At 35.5% G+C, this 25,191-nt stretch overlaps 1 long non-coding RNA gene across 1 annotated transcript in view; it reads right to left on the reverse strand.

The window, feature by feature from the left end:
* Positions 1-1,882: 1,882 nt before the first annotated feature.
* The window catches only part of LOC113112747 (uncharacterized), a 107,133-nt gene continuing 83,824 nt past the window's right edge, over positions 1,883-25,191 (reverse strand). Inside the window, exon 7 of the long non-coding RNA XR_003293476.1 lies at positions 1,883-1,941. This is a non-coding gene — a long non-coding RNA (uncharacterized LOC113112747). The remainder of the gene's footprint in view (positions 1,942-25,191) is intronic.

Genomic DNA, 25,191 nt, shown 5'->3' on the forward strand with positions numbered 1-25,191 from the left:
AAGTATACGCACCAATCTCCCTCAAATGCCATGATGAATTTCATCAGACGCGTCCCTCGCCTGCAGAGGACTAAATGCACACCAAACAACAAAGCCCTACAGCCTCTAGCTTCAACTTTGATATCTATCAACACACTCTCATGCCCACAATTGCCAAACAACAACAAAAAAGCTCTTGCTATTCATACTGGATAATAAGTGCAAGAATCTGTATAGCAAACATTGAATCCCTGTTGCCATGATTATAACCTTTGTGAATGCTGGGATGCACACACTCACACAATCATATCCACTTGAAATTACTGCACACACATATGGATACATGAAAGAAAAATGCCCAACGTCAAAGTGTTGCGGTGCATTTTGCAGCACAATCATTAATAAAACCTAAATATCAGTGTATCAAATTAAAATTATGTAAAATTATTAAATACTCTTATAATAAAAAATGGCAAGACTAAACCATAGCAGATTACCTTCATCTCAGTTAATTTATAGCAATATTCTGTATTTTTTTTTTTTTTAGATAAACAAATTAACATGTAAAGGTTGGAATGAAGTTACATGACATCAGTTTTGACCTGAAAGTTAAAAATTCCACAAAACACAATCTATAGTGCGGCTGACAATCTAAGGCGAGCGTCAATATTTATCCAGAGCAGGCGGCATGTTATTATTTATACAGAGTAGATGGCATGCAATTATTTTGCTGCACTTTGAGGCACTTTTACATACAACTTAGGTCACTCAGTTCTGTAATTTGACTCTCCAAAACAGAAGTATGACATTTTAAAACACATACGACTAGTGAAAATTGAAAACCAGACCGTGCATTTGCAAACATCATGTGCTGTCATGGACAGTTCACATCACTTGTTACCATCAACTGCAAAATGTGTATATGGTATATATAAAATCTATATTTTTATTCTTTTCTGCAATTGGAAAACAGCCACATGGTCCCGAATGTTTGAATAAAACATTAAAATATGGTTTAATTTGATGATTTGGCTAAATATGACTTGATTTGCTGCTCAAGAAACATTCTGTCTTATTAACTGAAAATGGCTGTGTTGCTTAAAGGGGAAGTGTTTAAGTTTGAAGAACATGATTTATTATAAAAACATTATACATGTTTTGACTATAATTTCTGATCATTTGAATGTGTATTGAAAAAAAGGTATTAAATACTTAAAAACAAAAAACAAACAAACAAGTTTAAATAAATCATACTGACCCCCAAAATATCCAGTGTATACATATAAAGTATTAGGATTTTTATATCACATATTGTTCTACTGTATTTATCCACCATTCATTCTCAAAAAATATAAAAATTGCACATCGTAAATAATGCAGGTTTGAAACGACATGAGGGTGAGTGAATGCTGACAATTGTCATTTATGTGTGTACTATTTCTCCAAGTTTATAAAAAAAGTAGTTTAATCATAAAAAATAGACAATTGTAATTGTTATAATATAATGCATTTCTCATTCCTACTTGTTTCCATTGAAATTGTCTTCAACAAACATTCCTCAAATCCATATAGCTGTTTCTAAACGCAAGAATATGTCCTTTACAAAGATCCCTTAAAACAACATAGGATGCATTTATCTGCAGAGACAGCAAGAGTGGTAGTGTTTGGCTTCAACAACCAACACAATTACAACTATTGTGCTTATTCATCAGCTAGCCTTCATTAATGGCTTTGGATAGTAAGGTTAATGCATCCCTGCATCCTCAGCAAACTTATCTCACTAAATTCCAAAATCTAGTCAATGCATTTTATGGAGAAATAAAGTAAATTTTAATTTAGTCACAAAGTGTATTGTTTAATTACACAGAACATTTAATCTAGATCAATGAAGTGTGGATACCTGAACAATGTGACCAAAAAATGGACCAGGTCTATGATGCTGCTGTGTTGAGAGAAGGATATCTGTGAGAAAAGAAGACAGGTGTTTGAGATTGGATTATTATTACACCTGTAAAATATCATGCAAAAACTACTGTCGAAAGACTCCCAAAAATATTTATAAGGGGACATCGTACTACTGTGAATAACAATCTTATTTCTCCATTAATGTCTCCTAAAACAGCCTTAGTCATATTAAACATAACAGGAAAAATGTGGCTTGAGACTAACAAACAACATCCATCAGTTTACAGTGCAGTTTAAATGTCTCAATATAATAAATGTTTTAATTACCAAATGGCTTCAAATTTGAAAAAAAAAAGCAACACACTGAATTCTGGGCTAGGTGACAAAAAAATAAATAAACTACTGTTAAACCATGTTTAAAAGCGTTTGAAAAAATGATGGTCTATTATAAACTTGAAAAAAATATTTAATCAAGTGTTTATGCTGTTGATCTAATCTAACTTGAATTTGTTGTGCACCTTTCTCTGCAAACTTTCTGTAGAAGAATACATGCTTTTAATCAAAATAATTTTATTTGACATGTAAGTAGTTTTATTACATATTCATGGCATATTCATTTTCTACAACTTGGCAAGGTTTCCTAGAAAACAAACAACACAAATTTTCCCCAAATGTCGAACAGGGACTTGACATACTCTGATATTTAATTATGTGCATTTATGATGCCTTATTTATCTTTGTCAATGTGGAAATTTATTTATTTATGGATTGTATTTATTTGTTTACTTGTTTTGCCACCGTTAAACATAATATTTCCAGCTCATTGCCTAATTTTAAATATTCTAAAACTCCAAGGCTCAAAAACACAAGTATTTTTACAAAGATAACCGCTTGCTACTATCTGCATCATGGAATATTATAATCCACATAATGGAAAGCAATTAAAAGTAAACTCATTATCCAGTGAAACATTTATTCATTCCCAAAACACTGGGCAAACAGAACAGTGTTGGCACAATATTGAAACTTCTAACACTCAAAATCTACCCCAATTAAAACTAGCGCATCTCAAATATTAAAGGCCTACTTAAGTGCTTAAAAAACATCAATTAAAAAAATGCGGGGGAAAAAATGGATCCCAAGGTCAGACGAAACACACACACACACAACCAAATTTTTTCACTCACATAAGGATGAAAGACCCCAAAAGCCACCTAATGAAAGTCTCTGTTGGCTAATTCATTACATTACATGCCAATCCACAACTAGATAGTGTTTGGACACAGTGCATTAACCTTTCTCCCTGTCCTCCCTTACGTAAGCTGTTCAATAACCAGTGTTTTATATAAAATACATTTGATTTCACAACTGTTGCTTTCAACCCCACAAATAAGATCCTGTGTTCCTGTCCATTCGCTGATTGCTTCAGCTACATGACCGAATTAGTTGGCTTTTCAATATCTGAGGCCACTCACATCGATTGCTTAAAAGAATCCAACACACAATTCTCCCAACAAAACCTATCTAAATCTTAATCCGCACTCCGCCTCCATCTAAAAATCGACCATCTGATAAAAGAAAATGTCATTTTATGATTGATTTGTAAATGTCAGATGTTATCACAGTGATTTATTTTTATTTTTTAAGAAGTGGCGTGCTTTAAAGGTTCAGGCGACAAAATGTGTTTACTTAGTTGGAATGAGTTTTGGACTTGCACTTTTCTTTTTGTGGAGGACACACTATTACCGACTGCGAAAAACGAAGGCAGGTATATAGCAAAGCAATTACACACACACACATAGAGACATTACATGTGGACCTTCTCTGTCACGCTACGCAGCTGTGTTCATTTGTGCCAGGGTGCACAGCCGGTGATCATGAACGGTGACTAATACATCCATGAGACATTTCCGAACGTCATAAATGTGCTCTTATCTCTGGATGGAAGAAAGGAGCATTAGGATAGATGGAGAGGAGCGGATTGGGAGGTGTGTGCGTGCGCAGGTGGAAGTGAAGTGGTCAGCCCTTAAGTGATTTACTGGCATTTGCTTTTTGCAGTGAAAGTGCATGACAATCAAAAACTGAAAGAACGAAAGAAAGAAAGTGTTGAGAAAAGCTGATTCTCTTGCCAGAGGGACTGGCCATTAAGCGAGTCAAGCTAGCGGCTGGAGCTGGTACCCTACTGAAGTGCTCTCGATCCTCCCCGCTCCTGAATTCAGCCCTTTACTGTAAACATCACGCTGGGTTGAGATCGGTAACACATGAACTGAGAAAACTACTATTAGTGTAAAAATAGAAATAAATAACTGAACATCTGAACATTGAATGAAACCAGGTTCAAAATGTTCAATTTAATTTTGTTGACATAGTAGACTTAAAAAAGAAATACGCAAAGAATAGCTGTGATTCAGAAATTTGGTTTTCTTTATATACAGTACAGACCAAAAGTTTGGACAAACCTTCTCATTGAAAGAGTTTTCTTTATTTTCATGACTACGAAAATTGTAGATTCACACTGAAGGCATCAAAACTATGAATTAACACATGTGGAATTATATATGGAATTATATACATAACAAAAAAGTGTGAAACAACTGAAAATATGTCATATTGTAGGTTCTTCAAAGTAGCCACCTTTTGCTTTGATTACTGCTTTGCACACTCTTGGCATTCTCTTGATGAGCTTCAAGAGGTAGTCACCTGAAATGGTCTTCCAACAGTCTTGAAGGAGTTCCCCGAGAGATGCTTAGCACTTGTTGGCCCTTTTGCCTTCTGTCTGCGGTCCAGCTCACCCCTAAACCATCTGGATTGGGTTCAGGTCCGGTGACTGTGGAGGCCAGGTCATCTGGCACAGCACCCCATCACTCTCCTCTTGGTCAAATAGCCCTTGATGCCTTCAGTGTCACTCTACAATTTTCATAGTCATGAAAATAAAGAAAACTCTTTGAATGAGAAGGTGGGTCCAAACTTTTGGTCTGTACTGTATATATGGCATCAAACGTATATGGATTAAAAGACACTTTTTACTCATTTTGTCTTCAAGAGGCCCAAGGTCATTGGCTACACAGTCCTAGTGGCTTCAAGCCTTGGCAGATGCATTCTTTTTAATGGTTTGTTGTCTCATTGTCAATTAAAATAATAAAAACCATAACAAGCACTGAGCTTCAAATTATGCCTTTACCTACCGTCAGCATATTTCTCTCCATCTCATTCAAGCTTCTGGCTAATAACCCTGACTTTGCCACCTCCATTAAAGAGCTCTTTGAGGACATAAAAGAACATTATGGGTATGCTAGCCAGCAGATTCCAAGCTCTCGCCTTTTTCCTGACCTTGTAGATTTTAGATATCTGCAGAAGAGATTTAATGACCTGAAAATGATGATTGATGGTCAGGCTCAGAAGTTTAGGCCCAAAGTCCACTAAAGCAAAATCACGTTGGTCTATGAACGAGCGCACGTCTCTGTTAGTGCCAGACCTCTGGCTCGTAGGGCCATGTCAGCCGCACTCACAGAAGCTTTACCATCATATTTTATTGCAGGTGGGTGAAGAGAGGGCTTTTTTAGCACATGCTGTATCATGCTGTCTTTTTTGTAATTCACTTATATTGATCAAGCTATAATTTACCATACAGAGTAGAACCGCATCCTCCAAACACATATAGAGAATGAATAGTTTAACTTGACATGACAGCAAAAAAAGCTAGTGAGGTGTAAGCTACTAAAATAGTGTTTTGGACTATAACGGAAGTTTGTGGAACACCGTGCCAGACATCAGGGATCATGGAAGCAGATTGCATTACCATAATTTATATTTTTACAAAAAAAAATAATAATAATAATTGTGATAATATTTAAAACCAACTCCCTAAATACTAAATGTATTGATTTATTTTTGCATTAGCATCCAATTATCCTAAAATGCTTTCCTATACATCTAATTTACATTTAGCTGCTGCCCAATGCAATATGAAAGAACAGTTTGGCAGGAAAAACACTCTAGAAAAGTTTCTTAAAGGCAGACCCACTTTCATGAAACTTTAAATCTGTCAGAAAATATGTTTGCTTGTGTACTAGAATGGAGCTGCGCTTGCAAAGGCCCTGTGCATGTTACAAGAAAAGAGCTGATAGCAAATTAAGCAATTTTGTTTCTTGTTTCCTGTCATGTTGTTGGCTTAATGACAAATATTTGACATGACCATTTGCAGACTAGAGTCATCATTCAGGAGGTCATTTTTCCTCCGACTGTAGCTTCAGAATGATCTCAAATTGCACTCTTACATAAACTCATAAAATAAGAATGTCAATAAAGCATACTGAGGACTTTAAAAATTCAATAAAACATAACAAGTAGAGACCAAACATATGGAAATATTGATCAAACTACAGCTGATCTATCAAGCATTTTACTACTCCAGTACTAAGCAAGGGATTTTCAATCTTTCTGATGCCAAAGACACTGCACTGCACTGATATTGACACTGCATTCAGCTCTACCCACTATTAATGTTAAAATAAATTATGGCTGTCAATACATAAAAATTTATTAAATTATTCTCGTAATTTCCTTTAGAAATTCTGCACAAACCTGTTTCAGACACTGTCACACCTCATCTTAAAGTATATATTGTAGGTACTACTGTACAATGTAACAGGGAGCATTAGAAACAGGTTGAAAATGTAGTTCAGAAGCACAGAGAACATCTAAAGTGATCTGACGGAAGAGCTCATGAGAATTAGCATTTTAGTGTTAGTGTAAAATTGTCCACCACTACACCATAATTGTACACAGATCAGAGGCTAAGTGATTATTGAGTGCATGTGCTTTTTAAAGTTCAATACCACCTTTGAGCACCAAGAACTCTGAGGCAAAACAGAATCGGGGTGAATCAGAGGGTCTGTGAGACCTACACATTAAAGCACAGGGAGCTGTTAAAGGCAAATACAACAATTCTCCAAGGAGAATATCAAGAGCTGGGGTGAGGAGAGGACACTGCTAACCTCAGCAAAGGTCAGTGAACAACATGCCTTTGCAAAAGGGGGAAAACATTTGCTTTGCGGTTAAGTGCATGGAAAAGGGTAGAAATAGATCCCCTAATTTTTCCAGGAATATTAAAAGAGTAGGAAAAGGTTTACGATTATGATGTCTGACTTCTTGAACTGGACGTGTTGGACAAAGAGATGGCAGATGACAGAGAGAGAGAGAGAGAGAGAGAGAGAGAGAGAGAGAGAGAGAGAGCATGAAGATCTGCAGAAGGTACATTAACATATTCATTACAGAAACTAATGACTGTATTAAGATATTAGTTGAATATTATGCATACCTCCAATATTCAGATGAGCTTCATATTTGTAATCAGTGACATTCAGAGATGTGGCTCACCTATTTTAACGGAAGTGGAATAAACTAATCGTATGCTTGTTTGACATAACGCTAAATCATACACAATCATAATCATCTGGCATTAAATCAAGCCACAATATTAAGTTTTGCATCCATAGTTTATACTGAATTGAAATTGCTGCTGAAACTAAAAACGTAAAGTTTTAATAAAAACATTTATATATATATATATATATATATATATATATATATATATATATATATATATATATATATATATATATATATATATATATAAATCAAAAAAAAAAAAAATATAAGTTGATGGTCAATTATATAGATTGGCCACTAATTACAAAATAAAAGCATTTGATTTTATGTTTAATAATTTATTTTTAGAAGCAATAGTTTGGTTAAAATACAAAAAAAAAATGTTCAAATAATAATATAATAATATCAAAAACTAAAGTACATGTAAAATAAAGTAAATAGGTGACAGTTATTTTGTCTCTCATAGTATTCACATCAGAGCCAGTTTTGCTCTTCTTCTTCCCATTCTTTCTCACAAAAGAAACCATGGAGCATTCACTACACAGGTAATATAAATGAGAGAATGAGTGAGAACAGACACAGCATATGAAGTAATCTCTGCCGTCATGGGCTTCTCGTATTCAAGAGCACTGAGCACTTAGCTTTACCTATCCTCTTCCAAACCAATGAAAGCCAGTCTGCTGTGATAAAGAAAATCAACAAATATTGCACTGTGTTTCGCCTTTATCCAAAGAGACTCAAACAGATGTTAGAAATGGACAGACACTGAGGTAGACCGCAAACTGTCTGTCAGAAATGAGATTACCAAAGGCATTCTATTTAATGATGTCCACAGGACTGGGGAAAATAAGCGATGTGTGTAGAGAAAATCAAATCACCCTCCATTGCTTGGTCCAGAATGGCTGCGACAAAATGACCATTCAACATGGAAAGCTATCCAGTCAGAATAAGTATTGTTGCTTATTGTTAGAGTAATATAAACACTTTTTGTTTTTTAATTTATTGATATTTTGAGATAATCCTTTTTCATATTCATAAAAAATAAAGGATGCAACTAAGGATGCAAGAGAAGTGTGTCATAGACTCAAATCAGCATTGCACACAGACAACCCAATGAGTCTCATTCATGAAACATTCGTAAATATACGAGTAAATATCTGAGTGATGTTCGCGTAAAGTGAACTTCCAGAAAACTCTTCTCCTGATTCACAAAAACTTCGTTAACGTCAGATGTGATAGTGAAATGTGTGTCTGTGTTAATGAATTCCAATCAGTCGTAAATGGGACGAGCGTGCACGCTCACTCCCAATTACCATAAATCCCGCCTATTAAATCCAACTGACAACTATATATGAGCATCATATTATGACACCAAACGAAGGATTTCAACATGTCTTCTCAAAAGCGACTGAAAAATAAACATTTCTCAGCTGCAGAAATTGAAGTTTTATTATCAGAAGTTCATTCAAAACACCACATTTTATTTTCAAGCGTACTAGTGGCGAATCAGGTCCTAAAAAAGGAAGTTTGGCAGCATATTACAGATCCTATTTCTGCCTCTCATAATAAAAGTTAAAAGAAAAACCGTATGTAATTAATATATATAATATTTTTTTTCAAAATGCTGTGTAAATATGTACCCGATTAAGGTGAATTAAAATGCAGCCGTATTAATGAGCAAAACGTTCAGACGTTAAACGCACTATTTACGTTTAACTATTTTTGTTCTGCTCGTGTTTCATGAATGAGACCCAATGTCTGTACACTGTGTCCAAATAGTGGTCACTTAAGATGTTGGTCAAACAGTCTTTTCTTGTCTAAATGGGAAGTAGAGTAAACTGAAAACTGGACCAGATTTAGCAGATAGTTAAAACCCTACCGTCTGTGCTATTCCTTTAAGACGATATGGACATTGATGTTTCAAAATAGACTAATAAATAATAATTATATAAACAGCAACAATCATCATTATGGTTTCATATGCTGTCATATGTTTAGCTATTGGCAAAATCCAATTATTGACAAAACATGACATTAGTGTCACTATAACCTTCATTATACCCATCATTCATAATGAACATCATTCAGTTTGATTAATGGATGATTAAAACCAATACTAAACTGTATATTAAACTTCAGCACAAAATCTAGTTTGCTGAAAAAGTTGAAAAAGTTTTCTAGTTTGCTAATTCCTCATTTAAAAATAAACATATTAATGAATATAAAAAGGTGTGAGTAGAGCGACCAGCTGTGATGTGGACTGAGAAATAACCGAGCAGAGGAGTACAGGATCATAGTGAAAAAACTAAATACAAGTCTGTTCCAGTAGGATGGCCAAATCCCCTTATGTTCTGCCCTCTAACCAGCCCTCAGCTCTAAGTTGATGTCATCCTGAGACTGGGGCGATAACCCCAGGGAGCAGAGTGAGGGCAGGAAATGCTTTCATCACTGGGATCAAGATGCCTCCTCTGCACATGACTGCCCTGATTCTCCTAATGTTACTCATTAATGAGTCTGAAGGGCTGGGCTTATTTGATCAGGATTAAACCTGATAACCAGGTAATGTTAAACCATGAGCACAAATTCATGATTAATAGGAAGAGATGCAAATATTGGCAAGCAACAGAGCAGAAACACATGTGCAAACACATGTGCAAACACTGCTGGGAATAAGTGATTGATTCTTTTTTTCTTTCTTTTTTTTGTAATAAATACATTACCATATTGATTATATATATAATAAAACAAAAAGAAATACTGAAATATCACAAGTATTCAGACCCTTTCCTCAGTATTTAGTAGAATCACCCTTTTGATCTAATACAGCCATGAGTCTTTTTGTGAAAGATGCAACAAGTTTTTAACACCTGGATTTGGGGTTCCTCTGCCATTCCTCTTAAGTCAGGGCTCTGGCTGGGCCATTCAAGAACAGTCACGAAGTTGTTGTGAAGCCACTCCTTCATTATTCTAGCTGTGTGCTTAGGGTCATTGTCTTGCTTGAAGGTGAACCTTCGACCCAGTCTAAGGTCCTGAGCACTCTGGAGAAGGTTTTAGTCCAGGATATCCCTGTACTTGGCTGCATCTTTCCCTCGATTGTCGTCCTGTCCCTGCAGCTGAAAAACACCCCCACAGTATGATGCTGCTGCCACCATGCTTCACTGATGGGACTGTATTGGTCAGGTGATGAGCAGTGCCTGGTTTTCTCCACACATACAGTACCACTTAGAATTAAGGCCAAAAAGTTCTATCTTGGTCTCATCAGACCAGAGAATCCTTCAGGTGTTTTTTTAGCAAACTCCATGGGGGCTTTCCTGTGTCTTGCACTGAGGAGAGGCTTCCGTCGGGCCACTCTGCCATGAAGCCCCGACTGGTGGAGGGCTGCAGTGATGGTTGACTTTCTACAACTTTCTCCCATCTCCCGACTGCATCTCTGGATCTCAGCCACAGTGATTTTTGGGTCTTTACCTCTCTCACCAAGGCTCTTCTCCCCTGATAGCTCAGTTTGGTCGGACGGCCAGCTCTAGGAAGGGTTCTGGCCGTCCCAAATGTCTTCCATTTAAGGATAATGGAGGCCACTGTGCTCTTAGGAACCTTAAGTGCAGCAGAATTTTTTTTGTAACCTTGGCCAGATCTGTGCCTTGCCACAATTATGTCTCTGAGCTCTTAAGGCAGTTCCTTTGACCTCACAATCCTCATTTGCTCTGACATGCACTGTGAGCTGTAAGGTCTTATATAGACAGGTGTGTGGCTTTCCTAATCAAGTCCAATCAGTATAATCAAACACAGCTGGACTCAAACGAAGGTGCAGAACCATCTCAAGGATGATCAGAAGAAATGTACAGCACCCAAGTTAAATATGTGAGTGTCACTGCAAAGGGTCTGAATACTTAGGACCATGTGATAGTTACGTTTTTCTTGTTCAGTAAATCTGCAAAAATGTCAACAATTCTGTGTTTTTCTGTCTATATATATATATATATATATATATATATATATATATATATATATATATATATATATTACGATGGCGTTTTAGTGCAACGTTTAATAAAAAGATTTAAGATTATGAGATTAAAGTAGAAATTATAAGAATAAAGTCACAATACTTTGAGAACAATGTCGAAACATTACGAGAATAAAGTCAAAATGTTTTGAGAATTTAAACAGTAGAAATTAAAGTTATATTATTTTGAGAGTACGCCTTTATTGCGCATGTAAATGTCCCGGATTGAGAGCACTGGGAGAAGTTGCAGGCCACCGGGATTGATAGGGGGCACTGTGGCTCTCTTATTTAACGCTTTTTTTATATACATTACAAATATATGTGGGAATATTGACAGGAATCATACCACGTGTGTCATACTCGCGGGGACAGTATACTTGGAAATAATATTTCATATATTCCATTGCATTCGTTATTTGTAGTGCGCCAGCCACCTAATAGCAATAAGATTTGTCCTTTTGATAGAATTATTTTTTTTTTACGTTTTATAGCAAAACACAAATTATGTGTCTTACAATAATGTTTTTCAAGCTCTTTAATGATCAGATCACTGTATTTATGTGAAACAATTCATTAAATTGAAGTCTTTGTGAAAATTCCAAATATGTGAAAATGTATTCTTGTAATATTTTGACTATTCTCAAAATATTTCGACTATATTCTCGAGATATTTCGACTTTATTCTCGTAATATTTCATCTTTATTTTCGTAGTATTTTGACTTTAGTCTCATAGTATTTCGACTTTATTCTTGAAACATTTTGACTTTATTCTCGTAATTTCAATTTTATTCTCGAAATATTATGACTTTTATCTCGTAATCTTATAATTTTTTTTTTTTTTTTTTTACGTGGCACTAAAACACCATCGTAATATACAGTATAATTCTATTTAAAAGCATTTATTTTAAATAGAAATCCTTTCTACCTAAATAATTTACAGTACAAACTATCACTTTACTGTCACCTTTGATTGATTAAATGCATTCTTGCTAAATAAATGTATCTATTTCTTAATAATTCTACTGTTGTTAAGTAGCCTACTAATAAAAAATAAAATAAAAACACTAAGTATTTATGCATCTGCTTATCTGCTCAACTCTTTCAGACCGAACACGGGCTGAGATCTGTTATAAATTCAGAATCTCTGCCAGTGTCTGACATGAAAGAGATAGAGAGAGCGTACGAGGAGTGAGTGAGTGACTGCAAGAGAGTGACTGCAGGCAGCAGAAAAGTGAAGACTGAGGGTGATGAATGCAGAGCACAACTCCAACTGTGATAGCAATCACTTACATGTCAGCAACTCACTTCAGCCTCAGGGCCGACTGCGACACATCTCTCACTCTTCCTGTGTATGTGTCTAGCCTGTGGATGGGTCACTACAGCCTTGACCTGCAGAATTAACCCACATGAAGTATGAGACTACATAAAATACTGTTCTTTTAGACACTTGCGACCACGCGTAACCTTCACTGACAGGCGTGAGTGCACATGGGCCACGAGACACAGAGAGTAATAGAAAACACATTTGGAGCATTTGTCATTGTGTCAATCTTTCAATATCACTTTGTATGAAGAAAATAGGCAAATAGTGAAAGACAGTGTGCTCTAAGCAAGAGTGGAAGCGGCTTCATCTCTTTCTCTAGTCGATAAAAGAGTCATTTAAAAGGAAGATGCAAAATCTCTCACTGCAGATGGCAGGAGGAAATATTATTTTATCTTTATCCACCAAACAGGCCAATGAATCTGAGGGATAGATGATTTTATTTTGAAAGCAGTTTGGCTGGATGTCCATCAGATGTGATGAAGGTCAGCAGCGGTGCTTCTCAGGTTACTTGGATCAGTCTACAGATGACTGGGACTGATGAGAACAATTAAGGGCTCGTGTTACTCTCTCATCTATATGTGGCTAAGGTAAAACTGCATTAATGGGAATGATTCACAGCCACAATCAATACTTAGTTGAAACTAACAGGCCACAGTGCAGCTGCACTCTCACATGCGGCACAGCAGGATCTGACTGACGGTTGCTGGGAAGACTGATGACTTTTGTGGCCCGATTACAAACAGCACCACCTGTTCTGTCCAAAACCTTCACATGTAAACTTTACTTTAGAGTTGGGATAGATAAGTAGGGTAAACTTTTTGATGGATATACCATTTAAATATTTGGGGTCAGTAAGAATTCTTATTTCATGAATTTAATACTTTCATTCGGCCGAGAAATGCTGTTGTTGTTTTACTTTCTATTCAACAAAAACATATTAACAACCGTTTTCAGCAATGATAATGATAAGAAGTGTTACTTGAATATCAAATCAGCATATTAAACATCATATTTCTGAAAGATTATGCAACAGTTTTACCAGCACAGGAATAAACTGCATTTTAAAAGAGTTTCAAATAGAAAATGGCTCTTTTAAATTGTAATAATATTTTACAATATTAGTATTTTACTGTATTTTTCATTAAATAAATAAAGCCTAGGTGAGCATGAGAATCCTTTCAAAATATCAGTTCACTGACAAAGCCCTTTTTCTTTCTCACACGGATAATAACAAACATGACCTCAAAAATACAGTATGAACTTTTATGAAATAAACCATATTTGTCAGGATTATCTAAACTCAAAATTCAATGGAGATTAAAAGCACACTTATTTAAAAATGGTCTTTAATTCATAAATGAGAATACTGAGAGAATAAAGATATGTTGTACAGTTTGTCAGAGCTTTTCTAAATTGATGAGCACAAAGCTGACTCATGGATCATTAAACATATTATTTTGCATAACACACTTCATAATGGTTTATGCTCTGTGGCCTATTTAGACACAGGGGCTTAGAGAGCCTGTCTTGAAATCAAAAACAAATTTCATGGATGATATTTACAGAAATTTGTTGTTGTGGTCCATTACGAGGAAGGTATTGATGACCATAATGTCGTTTTGATCAAAGTCAGAAAAATCTCAGCAAAAATGTAATCAGTTTGCAACTTTATAATTTACCATATTTAATACATCAAAATAAAAAGCTATTCTGTCAACAGTTTGGCACAGAACAAGATGTCATATTAGCTCCGAGTAAAGCAGTCAAACTGAGTGATGGAGCTGAAACGAAACTTTTACGTTTCTTTTATGCATGTACATCTATTAAACCATTTTGTATGAAATAAAATTGATATATGTGATGCATAATAGAACACCTATTATTATAGAGATTCAGATTATTTGTGTAGACAACTGTGAAAAAACAAAAACATTGTGATTATCTTTGATTTTTCTTTCCATTTTCTATATTGTCCAGCTTGTGTATGAGTGTAGTCTAAGTCGTGGATGAAATGGGTGAATTATTTCAACCCCTGTACTTGACAAATAAGAAAAGGCTGTTTTGGACTGGACTAAATCAAATGTACACCTGGCAGCTGATCTTCCCTGTATTTTAATTGGCCATGAAAATTTGCTGACATGAACGATGGAAAGTGATGCTGGGATTTGCAAGGAAGGAGCATGTCTCAGAGGAGAAGCAGTCTCTGTATTCTTTGATGTTAGTCTCGGACACTATGGGGAATTCCCCCCGGAGATCGGACCCGCTGCAGGGACACAAAACACGGCGTCAGCACAGTGCACGTCAGCCAACAACAACACCCGCATACAAAACCTTCTGCAAGATTAAATATGGCATAACATTCTGATCAACCCTGCAACCATAAAACATCTGAATAAAACCACTGTAAGGAGCTGTACGTGAATACCAACAGGATCAATAGTGAAATTATCATGACAAAAAAAGCCTAAAAACTTCACGCTTCTTGCCGCTTTTCAAAACATTTTAACAGATTAAAATGGTTAATAGTGAATACAAGTTCTATTATAAAACAGTAAATCCCCAACCACAAATGAACATGAACATCAGTGAGTATATACTGATGATTCCCAGACGAGCCCTTCAGAGGCTGCTCCATTAAATATGACAGGATGAAAAACTGATTTATTTTAGATATTAGCAATTCATCACAACGCAAAATGTGACTTTTCCATAAACCCCTCTTTTGTGCTCAGTCATAAATATTTCTATAAACATGCACTCACACTTGTCTAGTGATCACTGGGAGTCTCTATAGCATAGCATCTATAACACTTCGACTTCAATATCTGTTTGTCCTAAAGGTTTACTCAAACAGCAAAAAAAAGTAGGCATTTGCCTGTGAAAGAGCACTGCATGTTTATCTTTTATGTGCTATATTATTCCCAAATGTTGGTAACATTTTTAAAAGGGGCAGCCACAGCAAATTAGGTAAAGGATTTTCAGCACATTATAACGATTTAAATTTAGAATAATAGGTTATAATATTATATTCTAATGTCTTTATCATTTCATAAACATATTGCGTGTGATTGTTATGTGATTGTAGATTGTAAAAAAATAAAAATAAAAAACAAACACACGCAAACAATTTGTATTTGGAATTCATATGTCAGATTGTTTCAGCATAAAATCATGATTACTGTATGTTAGAAAGTGATTGCTTGGCAAAAATTCTTCATGTTGATGTCATGTTGAAATTACAACATCACGGCAATCACAGCTATTCTTCAAAGTAAAACAGACTCTTTGGGAGAAAGAAGTAGTAGTGATATGAAGGACTTTTTGACAGCCCACATCTGCACGAGCAACTAAAGGTCAACTTGTCCGATTCAATCGTGAAGAAGGCATATGATTAAATAGCAATAGACAGAGAAAGGCTGAGGATTGATTTGATTGTCCAGCAGGTCAAAATTAATATCAACTCTGTCGAGGGAAGAAAACATTGAACTGTCATTGACATTATTGCACAAAAAGATCAAAAAGCTTTCACTGGATTCTAGTTATCATTTATGACCTTCAAGAAATCGACAGAACCTTTTACAGATTAAAAAATAGTGGTGGTGTGACTTTTTCACTTTTTTGTGATTACAGTTAAATTTATTGCTAATCTAAATCATCAAGACCTTGATAACACATCATCAACCCTTAAATGAGCATTTTGCAATCTAGCAAAACAAATTAAACGGTTTCTGACCCCTCACCAATCCAAGAAAAACTTTCAGGCCTTGTTCACAAGATGTTTATCACTGCATAACCATGCATGACATAGCAAATTCACACTAACCCATAGCAGACTGGGAGATGTTCACAGAAAGCGAGCGAAACGAAAGGATATTAGCTTCAACAAATAGCCGTGTTCGTTCCGCAAACCACAGCGAGAAGGAGAATTACCACAGATCAGATCAAAGCAGCCATCTTGAGCTTATCTCTCCCTCTGACCACTCAGAACCCTCTGATGTCATAGAAATAGAGAGATTACTGCAGGATCCCTCTCTCTGTTCTGCTAGATCTTGCCCCAGGTACACAGCAAAGATATGTTTATCCCATAAGGGTCTTTTTGGTAAACTTCAGAGAGTTTTTTTCATCCCATGAAGGGGAAAATAAGAGCAGAAAATCTTAAAAGGGATATCAACAAGCTTGTTTTGGGTTGTATGATATACATGTAGTTGTGTCTATGGTGCTTGAGAGGACACTTAGAGCTATTTATTGGCCACTCTTTTAGACTTCCTGCTCTGATGATATTAATACTTTTGAGCATGCATCTGTGTTCACTTGCATGACTTTATTTATATGTGTGCATGAGTGAATGTGTATCAAGAGATCATCAAGCACAATGTTAATATTAAACAAACCTAAATAGCAATACAATGAAATTTTTCACTGGCTCCAATATTTTTACATTCATTCAAGCTATAATAAGCCAATTTATTGTACAAATTTAGCCTGTACATCAAATTTCCCCTTGAGAGAAATCAGATGAGACTGAATGATGTGGTTATTTTGTGGTAATTTAATCCAAGCAAAATTGTATGAAAACATATGCTACTATTCAATTCAGAGGAATGAAATTATTAACATATGAGGTTATTAACCTTTCATGAACTCTGGAATATTTTCACCATCATTTTATAAAACAAAACATACATACGAAGCCAAAAGAGGACGTTCTGATTACAAACGACAACGTCATTCTCATCTCGTGACATGCACTGGTTACAAAATACACACATTTACTTACAATACATAATTCAATAAAGCTATTACAGGGATCTCAAATAACAGTCTCATCAAACGGAAGTATATTTGCCTCCAAACATCCTGCAGAACCCATTTCATTTCCAGGTTCGGAGGTGTGAAATGAAGCAATAACAGAAAGCCATCCCTGGCAAATGGGATCTAGGTATTTTATTTAATGTCTCCTACCATAAATGTTATCATCCTCAATTTTGGAACACCTTGCTGGCGGTAATGAGAACAGCGGAGAGTTAGGGACATCTGGAGTCATCTTTTTTAGAAGCAGGAAAGAAAATGGCACACTTCCCTTAAATAATAAGCTGGAACAAAGTATCAAAATATAAAATATAACACTAGCTTGCTCTATTCTTTTTCTATTCTGTCGGTTTCTTTTAATGTATTATATTATTTAAAAGCCCTTGCTAAGTGTAATGTGTTTAGCTAACTGAGAACTAGCACTTGTATATCATTGCTCTTTTGTTGATTTTGATTGCTTCCATTGTCCTCATCTGTAAATCAAGTTTTTTTGTTTTTTTTTTTCACTGTAGACCTGTACGCATAACAAAAAAGAACGATTTAGATAAATAGACCTAATAATATAAGGTCAGATATTCATGTTTACAAATTATTTAGCCGGTATGCTGTAGCTGAATGCCAAGTTCTGTCATGAGACTCTAGATGGTGCACGCTGACAGGTCCCTAATGCAAATTTATGATATTCACAGCATTAAACTACTTGGCAGAAGCTGATTGGTTTATGTTGCATGCTCAGCCAATGAGCTTTCTGCTTTACATTTAAATGGCTGGTTAGCATTTGCTAGAACATTTTGCAGTTCACTTTCAGAGTTCCTCTGAAACCCTCCACCTTCCCCAGCTATACCTGTATAGATCTGCTATGGGTTATTATGTATGCTATTTGTGCAGCAGCAGTATGTCTTAAATACTCACAGCACCATACTGGCGTACACTTTTTTTTTTAAAATGTGTACCGAAACACAAAATACAATCTTAATCATACAAATGTGTGACAGTGGACCACAAAACCAGTCATAATTCGCATGGCTATAGTAGCAATAGCTGACAATACACTGAATGGGTCAAAATTACCAAATTTTATTTTATGCCATAAAATCATTAGGATATTAAGTATAGATCATGTTCCATTAAGATATTTAGTAAATTTCCTACCGTAAATATAAGGTGATTTTCTTTATATTTTGATTTTTTTGGACCCTCAGATTCCAGATTTCAAATAGTTGTATCTCTGCCAAATATTTTCCTATTCTAACAAACCATACATCAATTGAAAGCTAATCTATTCAGCTTTCATGTGATGTATACATCTTCATTTCAATAAATTGACCCATATGACATAAGTCACATTTTGCATGTTTTGAATGGCATACTAGTACTTTTGTAGTATGCACTGTGTATTATGTGTTTTTTGTTTTGTTTTTCTGTTCTGTCAAATTGTGCAGTACACAGCTTGACTTGACTATTGTATTTCTAGTGTGACAAATAATCTGGGCACAGTATCAACCAACATATCCATTATCACTGACTATTTTCACTGACTTCATTTGAAAGTCCGTATTATATTTTAAAAAGGCATGAATAGAAAGAATCAATTGACATTAGAGGTTCTGGATTGATTGCATCATAGCTGTATCTTGACATCAATTTATTTTCCATATCACCAGCATGCCCAAAATATGATAAAGAAATAAATCCTACTTCATCCTCATGCACATTGGAGAAAGATACCTACATCGAAGGCTTAAAGCCAATACAATTATTTTAAGAAAATAAAATAGGTCCTTAGATGTCCAAATAAAAGTGCCTTTGTGTGCAGTCACAAAACAGCCTGACTACAATTATTTAGCTGTCTAGGCAGAACGCCAGATTCGTTTTTGATGAGGGGCCCGAGGATGTCTGGTAGTCTCTGTCAGGCTGGTGGGACACTCATTTCTGTATGTGTTTAAAGCAGTAGTTATGGCTTTGATTCAGGCTGAGGGAAGTTAGCCGTCGATCAGTGTGTCAGGTGTAATTATCTTTTTAGGGGTTCTTAATATCTTTTCATTGTTAAGAGTTTCAGAGCTGTCTTTAACGAATCACAGACTTCAGTTAAAGTACAATATGGTTTAAAAGTTTGGGGTTGGTAAGATTTGTTTTTTGTTTTGTTTTTGTTTTTTGGTAAGGTTTTTTTTTTTTTAGTCTTTCATACACAACAAGACATTTACTTGATCAAAAATAACAGTCAAAACATTCATATTAGTATTAATATTCCTTAATACTGGTGGTGGATGAGGAGATAACCCCTGACACTGTAAAGTGATTTGAGTGCCTAGAAAATAACTATATAAATGTAAGGAATTATTATTATTATATTGTGAAATATTCCTACAATTTAAAATAGGTGTTTTCTGTTTGAATATACCTGGAAATGTGTTTTCACCTTTGATTTCAAAGCCAATTTTTGAGTCCGCCAGACAAATTCAGTGAGTTACTGTGAAAGAATCGTTCAGTGTGATCTGTGAAACATTTCAATAGGTTCACAGAAAAAAAAGTACTGACTCAAAAGAATGATTTGTACACAAATTAGAAATAATACTCAAGCAGGCCTTGATTTCTGCAATTATATTTTATGTTTTTTTTTTTCTTCTGACATTTACTGGAGCAAAAATGTAAAGAAATCCTAAAAGAAAAAAAAAAACTAACAGCGTTCTAATAGTATGAAATTGCAGTAAAGTACAGTAAAAAATACTTTATTACACAGTCCACCGCTGCTATGTACTATTAGAATATGATACAAGACGGTAAATATGTTCTGTTATGATAAAGACAACAAATTGCTAACTGATTGATGCAATATGACCCTAAAGTCATTGGAGGTCAGACTGTAATAAATAGCTATCTGTTACGTTTATTCAAGGAGACGTTCAATTACTGTTATGGCCAGTTGCATTTATGGTCATCATTAGTATTACCATGTTTGATGGCCCTTGATTTTTCTCCTTGTGATAACATACATTAGTGTGTGTTCAAGGCTGGTTGAATTAGCTTGTTACAAAGCCGAAGCATAACCATCAATCCCAGTCAGTGGGTAAATGTCACAGATGTTCCCTTGGGGAGTAAGACTTGTCTCGCTCCGAACTGCCTCTTCTCCGTGGCTTTAATTGGTCAGATTAGCATGCCCGCCCCACATATCTGAAGCTGAACAACTGAATCTCTGCAAATGTGTGATGAAATCCATAGTGACAGAGTTTTGAGAGCAGCTCTAGTAAGAGATAACAGCTGGATGCTGGGAGTGTGAGGTGCTGCTTGTGGTTGCTGGGATGTGTGTGTGTGTGTGTGTTAATGTGTTTGACTGTGAGAGAGACTGCAGGCCAGCTGCAGTATACACTTTAGCATTTAGTACACCATACAAGAAGTATGAAATGAAGAAGAACAGTTGCTTGAATCTGAACTTGAGTGTAACATAACCATAAATACTACAGAGGTTATGTTATCTAGCCATGACTGACATCAAATGCCTTAGACCATGTGCTGTGAGTTTAATGTGCACTTGGAAACGCAGCGTGTGCCAGGTTCACTGTATTTTCACATGACATCATTTCTAACATTATAGTGCACAGAAGTTTACAAGATTTTGCCAATATTCCACCAAAATGTGAGGCTTGAAATGTTAAAAGCTCGAGGGTTGGAACATCAGAAAGTGATGCATGTAAGACATAATTATTAATATTGTAATTTGTAGTGTAATACGAACATAGTATTATAGTTGTCATCAAAATGCATTTATTTATTTTACAGTACTTTTTGTTTTTACAGCACAACTGTAACAATTACATATATGTTTATATATATATATATATATATATATATATATATATATATATATATATTTTTTTTTTTTTTTTTTTTTTTTTTTTTTTTTTTTTTTTTTTTTTTTAAAAAGGAGTATCTTATGCTCACCAAGGCTGCATTTGTTTGATCAAAAATACAGGAAACAATTTAATATTGTGAAATATTATGATGCAAAAAAGTTTTTTTCTATTTTATTATAATTTATTCCTGTAGTGCAAAGCTTAATTTGTATCATCATCATTACTCCAGTCTTCAGTGTAACATGATCTTTTAAGGGACAGTTATTTTTATTCTTTCTTTTTCTTTTTTTCTTTTTTTTAAGAAATTAAAACTTTTATTCAGCAAGGATGTATTAAATTGTTAAGAAGTAATGGCAAAGATTGATATTGTTAGAAAAGATTTATATTTTAAATAAATGCTGTTCTTTTTAACTTTTTATTCATAAAAGAATCCTGAAAAAAGTATTGCAGTTTCCCCTCAAATAAACTGTTGCCAACACTGATAATTCTAATAATAAAGGTGATTAAATTACAGAATTTTATAAATGTACAGTCACAGTTGTATTTATCTGCGTTTTACAATAAAACATCCAATGGGAATCTGCTTTATAATGCATGTTTCAATTCAGCTGGAAAGAGTGGGGATGCTGGAAAGGATTTGTTGACCACAGGAGGATATGATGCAGTGTGCTATCAATCATGAAGTGATATAACAGTATTGTGCTGCAGAGACTGGAGGGGAGGTCAATTATAAATAATGCATTGGTAATAAATCCTCCTACATACAGGGAAAGCGAGTCTGGTCTGCTCATAAAATCCTTGCAAACCCCTCACACTCACTTTTGACACACAGTCATCTCTTATGTGTGTTGATTAATCATAAAACTGAGAACCTTTCTGCCACAAGGCACCTTTTGCATTTGTAATGCAGAAGATAACACAAATGCCTGGGTAACCAACAGCAACAACAAAAAGTGTTGTCACACAAATTGCTAAGAACAGAATAGATCCCCTACTGATGATTTTGCGTCCATTAAAACAAATGGGCTGTCTGGATGTGGTCTGCTTATCTGAGACTGTAATCAAATGGAGCTTAGCTTTAAAAACCTTCATTGATGGCACTGGCGACAGTTTACATAAGCCTGTCTTGGTTGGTCAAATCTGATCTGGGATGGAATATCTGGGAAAGTGGTGACAAGTACTGATTAAGAACAGGGTTTTTTAATTTTCTTTGAGTACTGACTTAGTTTAAATTCCTGCGTCTTGAATTTTGTGTGGATAAACTCTGTATATCTTTTCTTTTTTTCTTTTTTTTTTTGTGGATGGATTAAGTTATGACCCGCTCTAAACTGTTAATTTTGAAAACTGGACTAGTACTAGAGCTGTAAGGCTGCCATCTAGTGCGCTCAGTGTAAACTAAATCTATATTGTGTGTGAGACAGAGATTTTCTGTGATAGACAGAGAATGCTAAACAGGCAGAGCTATACAAAGCACAACAGCATGACATAAACATTACTGCATTTCTAATTACTGCAAAATAGTTGATTAAGTAAATAAATTAATATAAGATATTAAAATATATTGTTTACCTTGTATAACACTTTTGTTGTTTTTTACAGAATTTTATAGCAGCAGATGTGTGGGAGTTGAATCAAACCTGACTGTTTGCCCACTGCACTCTCTGACCTTCAGATATCTCTCTGAGGAACCTTAAATCAGAATCTGTGATTGTGGCTTGAGGACATGCTGCCCACTTGCACTTCTTTGAAAATGGAACAGAAGCCCCTACTTAGGTGGAATAACATATGTCACCTGAGTCAATGACCATGTTACGGCTGCTGAAAATGATTCTGAATAAGATTCAATGTCCTATTTATTTAGCACTGACAACAATCAAACATAATTCCTCCACACACTCTTATTAATGTAATGCGAAACAAATCTCATTCTCACTACTGTGCAACAATCACCTTTACCGGATTTTAAATCTGCATAATTAACATTGGATAAGACATGAGATTCATCCATATGAACTAAAAATAAATCAATGAATGTGCAGAATGAATAGGTAACAACAAATGTTGTCACTCCAGGGCATATGTGATTATTATCCTCAAAAAGTCTGTCCCAACTGTTTCCAGTCACAACACATTTTGTCTAACGACATCAACAGAACACAGCCTTTCTCTGAAATCCATCACAAACAGCTGTATAGAGAACCTAAACCTCTTTAAATCTGCTCAAATAAGCAACATGTGAAACTAACCATCTCAACTCAGATTCCCTCACACACAGAGTGCACACATTTACACATAAAGATACAGCAGACAGAAGCCAAGATGAACAACACAAGTGGCGATACACCGTCGACAACAGATGAATGCTTGTGTGATGGAGTCCTGATAAGGGGTTTGAAGGAAACACTTCCATCTGCTGTTCTTCCAGAAGGTGCTGTAAATGTTTACTTTGTGGACACAGGATAAAGACTCAAAGTGCATGGGTGAAATGTAGGTTTGACACAGATAATGTGTTTGAGGGTGTAGGGCTGGATGATACACTGAATACTTACATTAGATTTGTGGTGTTTTTGGTGCTTGTTCTTTTTTTGGCTATATGAAATTACACAACATTGAGACTACCACAACGTTTATTTTTTTGCTTTTTATTTTGCCATTAAGTTTCCTAAGGGCTGTGTTGTTGTACTGTTCTTACATTAAATCGACTTGATTCAACAATGATTGTTAAAATGATGCAAGAGAAAATAAATAAAAAACTGATAGAATATAGAGTACATTAACAAAACAAAATGGAAAGATATACTAGTTAGCCATATCACCATGTATGTGTCTGTGTGTGAGAGAGGTGAGGGTTACTTACAGTAACATGTTCCTCTAAGAGGGTTGCCAAGGTAGCTATTTTTGAAATCACATCTGCAGTTATTTAAAAGGAAGAACAATTAGTTTACCAATATGACGCATACACACAAACAAACTACATCTGGCAACTCGTTTTGACACATCAACTGAGAAATAGTTAAAGGGGGGGTGAAATGCTCGTTTTCACTCAATATCCTGTTAATCTTGAGTACCTATAGAGTAGTACTGCATCTTTCATAACCCCAAAAAGTCTTTAGTTTTATTATAATCATAAGAGAAAGATAGTCTGTACCGATTTTTCCCGGAAAAACACGACCGCCTGGAGGCGTGACGTGTGGGCGGAGCTAAAGAATCACAAGCGCCAGTAGGCTTTTGCGTTGAGAGCGTTTGGAAGCTGTGACATTACCGTGAGGAAAAAAAATCATCCAAAACAAACCATGGCTAACAGTCAGATTCAGCGTATATTTATGATCCAGAATCAGATCCAGAGGCTGAAATTTAACAAGAGCAGCAGCAGCAACGACGTCTCTATGTGGTGTGTACTGAAACTGTATATATTTGCTTAGCGGTTTTGGAAAATGACTAAGTTCCACTTTATGTCGTCTTTTTTTTTTTTTTTTTTTTTTAAGCTTTACATGTGGAAAGTGCAGTTTGATGACAACATCGCATGTTGTTTACTTGATGTGCTTACACGCCGATAGCTAAGTTAACAACACAGAGATATTTGAAGCAGTTTTACTCACCGCATGCGGTTCCAAGTCACAATCGTGACCCTTTTTCGTTGGGACTGCATTATCCTTAAGAAATAAACGATGTGCAAATCCGGCGTCAAACTGGGCCTTGTTTGTAAAACAAGCATCTTCGAAATGCAGGGAACAAACACAAACACTTGCACAACTCTGTTGATGCTCTGTAAAAAAATGTCTGTGCTCTCAGTGCTGTGCTATACGGGAACGCGCGCTTTTCCGGCAGAAGTGCCCTTAGGACCCATATAAGGAAATTCCGCTCCATCTAACGTCACACAGAGCCATACTTGAAAAAAACTTTCCGAAACTTGTGACAAACCAGAAGA

This window comes from Carassius auratus, chromosome 13, assembly GCF_003368295.1.
Source record: "Carassius auratus strain Wakin chromosome 13, ASM336829v1, whole genome shotgun sequence".
Lineage (NCBI taxonomy): Eukaryota > Metazoa > Chordata > Actinopteri > Cypriniformes > Cyprinidae > Carassius > Carassius auratus.